This window comes from Chinchilla lanigera, unplaced genomic scaffold (genome assembly GCF_000276665.1).
Source record: "Chinchilla lanigera isolate Chin_1 unplaced genomic scaffold, ChiLan1.0 scaffold00040, whole genome shotgun sequence".
In the NCBI taxonomy this organism is placed as follows: domain Eukaryota; kingdom Metazoa; phylum Chordata; class Mammalia; order Rodentia; family Chinchillidae; genus Chinchilla; species Chinchilla lanigera.
This window is the reverse complement of record NW_004955441.1, coordinates 6,083,987-6,095,449: the sequence shown is the minus strand read 5'-3', so window position 1 is coordinate 6,095,449 and position 11,463 is coordinate 6,083,987. Positions and strand designations below refer to the sequence as shown.

Sequence of the window (11,463 nt, the reverse complement as noted above, 5' to 3'; positions counted from 1 at the left end):
TTTTCTCCGGTACCGGGAACCGAACTCACGACCTTGCGCTTGCCAGGCAGGCGCTTTTGCCGCTGAGCTAAATCCCCAGCCCTTCCTGATCTTACCTGTTGAAAGTCAGTTTCTACAACTCTTCTGGACTTCAGTTTTCCACTAACAGGAATTTTTAGGAAATGTTAGTGCATTTATAATACTTGTGGGCCGGGGATATAGCTCAGTGGCATAAGTGCTTGCCTGGCAAGCCTGAGGTCATGAGTTCGATTCCCAGTATCAAAATAAAAAAAAAAAAAATAAATGTTTTTTACTTTATTGTATGTGTATTTATAATTTTACATTATTATATATCAATTCATCATATGTATTAAATTATTTTTTAAACACATACATACTAAGCAAGCAAATTGTATAGCACCCAAAGAATTTCAGTGATGTGAATTCACTCATGTAGTCAGTTTCTGGATCAAGGAACTGATCATTACCAGCACACTAGAATTCTCTTCTTGCCTTGATGTGAAAACATCCTCAAGCAAAAGTAACCATTACCTTGAGTTTTACCACATTGGATTAGTTCCATCTGCTTTTGAACTTTATGTAAAAGGAATCACACAATACGTGATCATCTCTTTTTCTCTGGCTTCTTTTTTTGGAGACAGTGTCTCATGTTGTAGTGCAGCCTGGATTTGAACTAACTGTGTAGCCCAGGCTGGTGTCTGACTTGTTGCGATCCTCCTGCCTCAGCCTCCTGAGTGCCGAGACTACAGGCTTGCAACACCATGCCCAGCATGTCTGGCTTTTTCGGTACACATTATATTGGTGAGACTCATTCATACTGTTGCTTAGAATTTGTTTGTTGCTTATAGTTTGTTTATTCTCACTACTTGGAGTATCTTATTATCTGAATGTATTATAGATTCATTCTACTATTTTTGGTCATTTGGGTTGTTTCTAGTTTGGGCCTATTATCAATAGTGCTTCTATGATTATTCTTGTTTGTTTATTTATTTATTTATTTTTTTGGTACCGGGAATTGAACTCGGGGACTTGCACTTGCCAGGCAGGCCCTTGTGCTGCTGAGCTATATCCCTGGCCCTATTTTCTGTTTTTTTGTGACTGGGTCTTGCCTTAAACTCATACAGCCCTCCTGCCTCCACCTCCTGAGTTCTGGGATTACAGAAGTGCATCACAGGGGCTGGGGATTTAGCTCAGTGGCACAGCACCTGACTGGCAAGCGCAAGGTTGTGAGTTCGATTCCTGGAAAGAAACCAAGAAACAAACAAACAAAAAACAGATATGCATCACAATACCTGGCTACAACCATTCTTTTACATGTTTTTTTTTTTTTTGAAATCTCTATGGATTTCAGATAGGCATAAAGGCAGGAATGAAAGCCAGGTGTAGTGGTACACATCTGCAATCCTAGGATTTGGGAGGCTGAGGCAAGAAAATCCCTGCAAGTTTGAGGCCAGCCTGGGCTACATAGTGAGACCTCATTTAAAAACAATCTAGGAATAGAATTGATAGATCATGAAATATATAGTGATCTGCAGGAAATTTGTTCCAGAACTCTCCAAGTATACTGAAATCTGAGGATGCTCAAATTCATAATATAAAATGACATAGTATTTGCATGTAACCTACCCACATCCATATATATATATATATATATATATATAATTTTTTTTTCTTTTAGTTTTTTTGAGACAGGATCTTGCCATGTAGTGCAAGCTGGCTATGAATTAACTTATGTAACCCAGGCTGGTCTCAAACTTGCAGTGATCCTCCTGCCTCAGCCTCCCAAGTGCTGGGATTACAGGTGTGCGCCACCACCCCCTACGATTCCTTGCATGTATTTTAGGTTACTAAAAATACTGACTACAAGGTAAATACTATGTAAATAGTTGTCACAGTGTGTTACTTCAAGATGATGACAAAGAAAAGAAGTTTGTACATGTTCAGTACAGATTCGTGTTCACAGATATAATTTTTTATTTTTTTGTGTTTTAAAATTTTTTTCTTAGTACATTTTAGATTATACATAATGATAACATTCATCATAGGGGATTTGTAGCTGTATATGATATATCTTGCTTCTTCTTTTTAGATGTAATTTTTTAAAAAATATTTTCCATCTGTGGCTTGCTGACTCCATGGATGCAGAACTTGCAAATAAAGAGGACCAACTCTACATATATTCATGGAGATTGCCAAACAGTTTTCCAAAGTAGTTCTACCAACTTCTCTTTCATGATCAATGCCTGAGAAGCCCAGTGGCTCCACATCATTGCTAACACCTGGCGTTGTCTATCTCTCACTTTAGCTGTGCTCGAACGGGACCCATGATGGATTTTAATTATAATTAATTGCATTTGTTATAAGTTAGTAAACATTTGTGAAATGGAACACAGGAAAAACTGAGAGCATTGTAGACAGAGACAGGTCTTGCTATGTAGCCCAGGCTGGCCTGGAACTCATGGCAATCCTCCTGCCTCAGCCTCCTGAGTACTGGGATTACAGGCACCTAGCGAGACTAAACCAATTTTGATAATTATATTCTCGTCTTGTGCTGTTCTATAATTCTTCTACATGGATAGGTTCAGTCCACTCAACAAGATGGCAGTCATTTTGAGGTCAGGGGCTTAGCCCTTAGCATAAGTGTCAGACATATAGTAGGTACCCTGGAAATTTTAACTAGATTGAAATGAACTAATGATGGAAGCAAATGCACCAAGGTCTATGCAATATCTCAGTGTTCACAGTTCTTTGCCTAAAACCACATTTCCAGGCACCTTGTAGGATGATAAAAAGACCAGGACAGAGATATTCCTGAAAATGCTCATTTCCTCTGTGTTTGTCCAGAGCTTACATTCCAGAGCTGCAGATCTTTAGGTAGAATAAGCCCTTCCATTTTCTTTCATTCTAATTATCAATGGTTATTGTTTCACATATTGTTATCTACAAGATAGTTTCTCAGGAAAACAAATAGACAAATAATAGTGAGTTACAGACAAAAGAGGTAGGAGATTATCAATAGTTGTACTCTATCAAAGTGGCTTCTAAAGAAAATAAATAGAGCTACACATGAGTGACCTATTGAATCATCATTAACTATTCTCAACGGTTGTTGTAGGAAACACATAATAATAAACATACATCCATTTACAAAGTAGCATATGAACAATACAAACATTACAGAGTTATGGACAGATTAGTAGGAAAATATCATTGGCTCCTGGAATACATGGTGGTATCTTCAAAGTGGTTTCTCAGGAAGACAGATACACAAGAAGGATCTAACAAGTAGTTACAGCCTGAGGGTTGTCAAAAATAGCATATTACCTCCTCACCAGTGACTCCTGTCACTGAGGTGTGACTGCTGAATTGAAAAGAAGGACCGACAGACTTGCACCTGTGCCCAGCAACAGGCTGTTTTCTTGTTCCTCCATAGTCATGATTACCCAGGGCTCCTCCATGGAGATGACGGTCTGGCCAGAGGGAGAAGGCAGAGTATGCCCCAGGCCCCCTCATTCCTGTTGGACTAACTGTTAGGATGGGTCTGAGCTCTGGGCCCTCTGCTTCAGAGGGCAGACCAATCTCCAGTGGTCACCTTTGCATTCAGGGCATGGCCCAGGGGGCCTCTTAGGGCAGTTCCTCTTGAGGTAAGCCCTTCCATTTTCAACTGGAGTTTCCTGATGCATATACCTTGGGCCACCAAGAAGTGGAGCAGGCAGAAGACTGCTAGCCTGGGCTTCAAGAGACATCATCGTTTGAGTCTTTCCGTGCTTGATGTGGTGCTTTGGACTCAAAATGTCCAAACTTATTACACTAACCTCAATTCCCTCTGGCTTGATCCAGTTGGACAGAAATGTTTCCAATTTCTAGGAAAACCTTAGTTCTCCATTTTGCTGATTTTTAAAGAAAACCTATCCTAGTTTTTAAACACTATCTTTTTTTCTCATAAGCAAAAGAATGCACTCAACTGCCCATTTTGGTTTTTGTTTTGTTTGTTTGTTTGTTTACCTTTTTGAGATAAGGTCTCACTATGCAGTTCTGGCTGGCCTTCAGCTCACTTTGTAGCCCAGGCTGGCTACATACAACGATCCTCCTGCCTCAGCTTCCCAAGTGCTGCGATGACAGGCGTGCGCCACCACGCCCGGCTCAACTGCCCATTCTGACAGGTGGCGTTAGGTCATGTGATGCACATTTTTGTTCACTTTGAATATTGGATATTTCTGGGTTGAGATACTGAAATGTTAAGCAGGTGCGTTTTAGCAGCTCTGATCTGAATTAGCTTACTAGTTTATTAGGCATTTATTAAAAGTAATTGGAGGAACTATCCCTCCTGGCCTTTTCCTGTTTTGGACCCTGACATTTAGCAAGAAAGATGGGTTTTACCGGACATGGTCGTAAATGAGGGATTTAAAAATGAGAAAACTAGAGATCCGGAGAAACATGTAGAGAGGTGATAAAACTGAGTCCATCTGCATCAGCTTTCAGGCTCCCTTTGGTCCGCTTGCTCTCAACCATACCAAGACAGGCTGAGTGTGTCTGTGTGAGGGGACGGTAGCAGAAATAAGGAATTCCTGAAAAGAATATTGTCGCGAGATCCCGAAAGCATGTCAGACAGTAATTGTACACCACGGCTAATGGGAGCGGGCTTGTTCTGCGAGCTGAAATCATGGTCAGCAGGTAATCAGATCACTGCTCTGGGTCTCCTATGACACAGCGATCGCTGTCGACTAGACCAAGAAACAATGGGATGTTTTATTCTCTCCTATCGGGCTTGGCCGGGTTCCCAAGATTCATAGGGCGAGGCAAGAAGGCTGAGTTCCAGGATGTTTTCCATTTGGGAATGACAGGCCTCAGGTTTCAGACCTCTCCATAGTTTTCTCCCTTCATCTGTGTATTTTCTTTTTGATCTCAGATTGAATTGGTTGTGACTTGAGTTTATTAATTCAGGGCTCATTAGGAAACTGTGGATATTTTTGATTAGGAGCCAGGGGCTGTGAACTCAAATGCTTGGTGTAGGCAAAGCAGATAGCCTCATAGGAAATGTCTGTGGGAAGCTGAAGAATCTATTTCCTGACCCTTTGAAGACAGATCTATTAATTAGCTGCAGATAACGATCGCTATGTAGGTAGACTGGCCCAGGTGGTCAGATCTTCTGAGTTTTCTTTTCTTTTTTTTTTTTTTTTTGGTACCGGGAATCGAACTCAGGACCTTGCGCTTGCCCGGCAGGCACTTATGTCACTGAGCTATATCCCCGGCCCTTGATTTTTCATGAAAATCCAGAAATCTTATTTTTAAAAATATGTACAATGTTTTTATTTTTATTTATTTATTTATTTTTGTCTTTTTGACAAAGGGTCTTGCTATGCAGTTCAGGCTGGTCTTGAACTCCCTTTGTCGCTCAGGCTGGCCTAGAACTCGCAGCGATCCTCCTGCCTCAGCCTCCTGTGTGCTGGTATTACAGGCATGTGTCACCATGCCTGGTATTGATTTTTTTTTGTTTGTTTTGTTTTTTTTTATGGTTTACACACACTTCATTTACTCAGTTGAGGGTTTTCAGATTGTATGTATAAAATGCTCTGTGTAGTTGATCCCAACATTGTTCACACTGACTCCAAGGAGTTCTGTTTTGGTTTCCTATGTTCAAGTTGCTCAGCTGCTGCTGTTGGTTTGTTTTCTTTCAGGATCAAGGCTAGTGCTTTCATATAAAATCTTATTTTTCATCCCTTCTCTGGCAATTCTTTGCTGGATTCTTTCCTTTGCATAGTTATACCTGCAATGGAACCAGCATCCTAAAGTCACTACGATAAATCCTCCTACCCCAACATCACATGATCTTCTAATTCTGCTAGTTAACAAAAAGTATCCAAGTCCAGCCACAGCAGATCCTAATGAACCGTGCAATACTGGGTCCCGTGCACAGGGATCGTTTTCAACATCTAAAATTCCCAGGAGTTTAAAGGGCTTCCCCTTCCCAGACTCGCCGGGCTCTGGAGCGGCGGCCGTGGCCACGAGTCCCTGGCGTTGATTTTTAAATGTTAAAATTAATATGGAATTCAAAGAAAATCACTTCATAGACCAATTATGTAAGTGCCGAAGAAAACAAATCTGTAGATCTCATTCTCAGTCTCTCAACCCTGGATCGGCTGGATAAATTAATTTTCTGGAGGAATAAAATCAAACACTTGGGCTGGGGATTTAGCTCAGCGGTACAGCGCCTGCCTGGCAAGCGCGAGGTCATGAGTTTGATTCCCGGTACCGGAAAACACAAAAACAAAACCAATCAAACACTTATTCAAGTCACTTTAAGTTATAGGGAACTGTATCATAAGCACGTATGTGGCAATAAAATACACAGGATTTTCAACCGTGTAACAGTGCCTCCTAGAAACCGGCTGACTATAAATATCCCAGATCAAAGGAAGGCCAAGAACAGCCCTTGGCTAGGACTTTGAGATGACCGAAAGGTCCTTCACCACCACCAGTGGTGTAGCTTATGCTTCTCGGCTGCTTTGAGTTTCAATCTTCAGTGTTCCCCAAAGATCCCTGTGATAAAGTCTTGGTCCCCGCATGATGGTGCTTATTGGGAGACGGTGGGAACTTTAGCGTGGGGGTGTGAAAGGTCTGTAGGTCCAAGGCTTACACCCTCGAAGGGTATAATGAGACTGCCCTGTTTCTTTTGCCTCTGAGCCATGAGTTGTCTGATACGGAGGGTCAAAACAGACCTTTCCTCTTTATATGTTGATAATTTCTGGATTCAAGAAACAGGAAGATGAGCAATGGTGGTGTGTTTCAATGTAAGGCACTAGGGCTCATGTTAATGTCTCTGGTGATTGCATGATTCTTTTTTTGGTATGGAAAACGGAACTCACAACCTCGCTCTTACCAGGAAGGTGCTCGCAAGCACCTGGCCCTCAAGGTTTATTATTGTAGTAGAGCCTTCATTACTTCATTTATGCCCAAATGGTGGAAGGGGGAGAAATATAGCAAGTGGGTTATTGTCCAGTGTTTCTATCCATGACAGACACTATGGGCTGCCTCTCCATTGGTCATTCTCCCCACCATCCTCTTTTTTTTTTGAGACAGGGTCTCACTATGTAGCCCAGGCTGGCCTCGAACTACCAGTGATCCTCTTGCCTCAGCCTCCTGAGTGGTGGGATTACAGGCATGCGCCATCGCATCTGGCATCTTTCCTTTTCTTGCTAAGGACATCCCAGTTATGTTCAGGTATCAGGCAACTTATGTCATACAGGGAGATCTGGCTTCACAATTGTATCGATATAATTATGGCAAGTCCATTTTCTTTGACAGAAATTAGTTTGGCAATGGGCATAGATAGCCATTCTGAGCCATAAAACTGGGAGAAAATCTAACGGGGCCTGGGAAATTTTTCTTCTGATGATCATAAAGAGATTCAAGGCTAGAAATAGACCCTCTTTTGTTCACATTCTTGGGTCTTTATCAGTAGCCAGTTTGCAGCTATCGGGGATACATGTGTAAACCATATTCAGTCAATAGAAGGAGAAGCAGAAAATTGGAAGGAAAAGAAATTTCCATTGCTTCCTTTTTTTTGTTGTTTTTTTTTTCTGGTACCGGGAATCAAACACATGACCCTGTACTTGCCAGGCAGGCGCTGTGCCACTGAGCTAAATCCCCAGCCCCTCCATTGCTTTCTTATGTTATCACTGAATAGTGAAGTAACTGACCCTGGAAGCATCCTACCTTTCACTTTTTTTTTGTCTTTTTGAGACAGGGTCTCACTATGCAGTTCAGGCTGGCCTTGAGCTCACTTTATAGCTTGGGCTGGTTCAGACTCATGAAGATCCTCCTGCCTCAGCCTCCCAAGTGCTGGGATTACAGGCGTGCTCCACCATGCCGGCTCGTACCTTTCACTTATGGCTGTACTGTATAAACGATTACTCTCTCTTTTTTGTTGATGACAATTTTGGTTGTGTCCCCTATTACTGTCAGCCTAAATTAACCTAACAAAAACATTATCAATTGGTAATTGTATTGTCAATTGTTATTCCACTTAAAATATTGGGATAACCTTATTTCCCCCTCAAGATTAGATTGCGTCCACATGCACTTATTAGACGTGGCCTATGAATTTTAACGATGACTTTTGCTCAACCTCCACAGGTTACAGCTGTCTACCTGTAGAGGGACCTGCTGAAGGTCTGCAGACGTCAAGAGATGTCACCAAGAAGCCAGGTTCTGACACTGTGAAGAACCAGCCCTTGTTCCCTGGTCCTTTGTGTACTTGATGAAAGAATTCAGTCAGGCCAGGTGTGTGGCACAAGCCTGTGATCCCAGCACTTGGGAGGCTGAGGCAGGAGGATTGCCATGAGTTTGAGGCCAGGTTAGACTACATAGTGAGTTGAAGGCCAGCCTCAGCTACATAGCAAGACTCTGTCTCAAAAAAACAAAACAAACAAACAAAAAATAGTCAATCAAGACACATAGGTGGCTGTGCAGAAATCTAGGTAGTAGCCAGGCATGGTGGCGCATGCCTGTAATTCCAGCACTCAGGAGGCTGGGCAGGAAGATCACTATGAGTTTGAGGCCAGCCTAGGCTCCATAGCGAGACTCTGTCTCAAAAAAAGAGATCTAGGTAAGATTTATTGAAGGGTAGTCATAAAAAAATGTATGCCTTCAAGAGACAAGGTAGGCTGTGCAACAAAGGCATTTGCTTTGATTTTAAGTCCGGTTATCTTTTGTGCAGTTACTCCTGGGCTTCATGGAACCAGGGCAATTATTTTGCTTATTGACATTTTTCTTAGAGATGATTTTAGAGTTGAAAAATATCTGCCTGTCCTTTTTAGATGGTCGGTGTTTCCTCAGGGACCTTACTAATCTTTACTTAAGAAATTTAGTGAAGAGATAAGTTCCAACTTCAACCAGGTCTCAGCAAGGCAGGAGGGTCTTTAAAGACCTTTTTCTTTCTTGATATCATTGTGTCGGAAGCTATGGCCACCAGGAACGCTGTCTGCCTTGTTCTAGAAGTGTTTTGGTTCTCAGACCTAATAAATGATTGTAAATGCATGATACATTGAGGCTTTCATTTCTTTACTTAACTGCACCTAGCACAGAATGCTATTTTTAACATCTCCTTTATGCTCAGGCTCACTACTGTTTACCCCTCCAGCACAGAGGTCTCTGGCAGGCGAGGAGAGCTCCCTGTGTACCCATGGTGGGTTGGGAGACTGTGCTCAGTGCCATAGCATTAGGTGTACTCTCTGAGGAATCAGTACAGTCTTAGATTTAAGTCCCACAGTTCAGGGCTGGGTCTGTGTGTAGCTCAGCGGAAGGCCACTCCTCTAGCATGCATGAGGTCCCGGGTTCAATCTCCAGCATCACAGAAACAAACAAATGAAACTCACTTGCATTCACTGAACTGCAAATGATCCTGGTGGTCAAATGAGCCACCATCTACAAGTGAGGTTTCGTGTGTGATCACTGTTGCAATCCAGTGTCAGTCCTCCCAGGCTTAGTCAAGCAGGTGTCCAGCCCACTGCAGATGCTGTGCTCTTCTCTGTGCTTTCCTGGCTGCATCTCCTAAGTCTTTCTTATATTAGGTATTTGCTGTCATTGTCCTTTATATTTCCTCTTGCCTTGGTTATCTGTATCCTTTTATCCTCCTGATCCCCTAAGGGGGACTAGCTGGCCCAGCTGTTGCCTAGGGAATTGCTTTAGCCGATGTCGGAAAGGATAGGCTGGAAACGAAGATCTTATTTTGCATTTCCTTGTTTGTAGAGTTTGGGAACATTTTTTAGTGAGTAGATTCAGATTCTCCAGAATCAAATACATTCCTTTTTCTCTTTGTCTCTGTTTAGCTATCTGTCTGCCTGTCTCTCTGTCTGTCTGTCCCTCTCTGTTCCTCTCTGTCCCTCTCTGTCTCTGTCTGTCTCTCTGTCTCTCTCTGTCCCTCTCTGTCTCTCTCTGTCTCTCTGTCTGTCTCTCTGTCTGTCTGTCTCTCTCTTTTAGTTACAGTCTCACAGTATAGTTCCTGGAACTCATCGTGTAGCCCAGGCTGACCTTGAACTCATGGTGATCTTTCTGCCTCAGCCTCCCAAATGCTAGGTTTGCAGGTGTGTACCCCCATGCCCAGCTCTGCTGTTTTTTTTTTTTTTTTTTATTCCTGTCCTTTTGTTACCTAATTTCCTCTTCCTCCTTCTTGGCTCACACCGGGTTGGTCATTTCCTTGCTTCAGCGGATCATGTTCACCTTCCCAAGTCTAACTTTAGCTCAGTCCCTCTTTTCCAATCTCAACTGCTCACCAGTAGTTACTTTAGCACATAATATCCACTTCCTGTCTTTCTACCAGAGACTCGTTATTTTTCTACCTCCCTCCCCAGGCATCTGTGTTTGTACCTGAATCTGTAGCGCCTTCCTGGAGCTCTCCTGACTTCAGTTTTGAAAGCAGCCGCATATCAATCTTCTGCATGTAGTGCTTAATCGCTGCCATTTTCAGCTCTCCAGAGTGGCTACAAGCCCTGCTCCCCGGTTCTCATATAAACATCATGAAAGGTATTAATAGCTCATGTATTGGTTTCTTTGGCACAGTTTAGACTATGTTTGTGCTCTTTAAAAATATTATTGCTGGTATTATGATGAGGAATAACCTGCCTTTCGTTTTTTATATTTTTTTTTCAGTGCCAGGAATCGAACTCACAACCTCATGCTTGCCAGGCAGGTGCTGTGCCGCTGAGCTATATCCCCACCCCTAACCTGCCTTTCTTATAACAAACAAGTACCATGCCTACAGTCATGGTGAATGTCTCATAGCGCTTCTTTATTAAACTGAATTTGATAAATCCTCTCAGTCACCACCTATTAAGGATAAAATAAAAGAAAACACAATTGTACACAAGGAGAGACCTGATATGGGAGAAGGTACTGGTCTTGACCTTCATGTTTAAATAGTGCCCACGAATGAGATGCTACAATACTGTTTCCCCATGTGGACATGCACATTTTTGTTCCACATACTTAAAATAATAGGAAGGAAATATTTCATCTATGCTGAAATTCCTAACTATGATTATTTTTGACATCTGTTGTGGGACTTTTTTTTTTTTTTTTGGTACTGGGAATCAAACCCAGGGCCTTGTGCGCTTGACAGGCAGGCGCTACACTGCTGAGCTACATCCCCAGCCCTACAGAACAACTTTGAATGACTGAACTGGGGCCAAAATACAGCTAGTGAGGACAGAATTGGTCTTTCAAGTCCCTTTTGATCCCTGTTTCCCTCCTCCCAGTGCCTGTCTTTACCTATTGTTGTCACTAATGTACATGGTTTTGTGCTATGCCGATTAAACATCCAGTGCCCTCTGGGAAGGACGGTAGGATTAGTTGAGAGCAGGACGTGAGAAACGTAGTGAAAGAAGGACCACTCTTTGCTCCCCGCATACCCTCTTGGAAGGAGTTGAGACTCCTGGTTAGAAAGGTGAGGGCAGCAATCGAAGA

The 11,463-nt window shown here is 42.4% G+C and overlaps 1 pseudogene; it reads right to left on the bottom strand.

Annotated features, from left to right (window-relative positions):
* Positions 1 to 5,615: 5,615 nt before the first annotated feature.
* Positions 5,616 to 10,462, bottom strand: LOC102012585 (annotated as a pseudogene).
* Between the last annotated feature and the right edge of the window lie 1,001 nt (positions 10,463 to 11,463).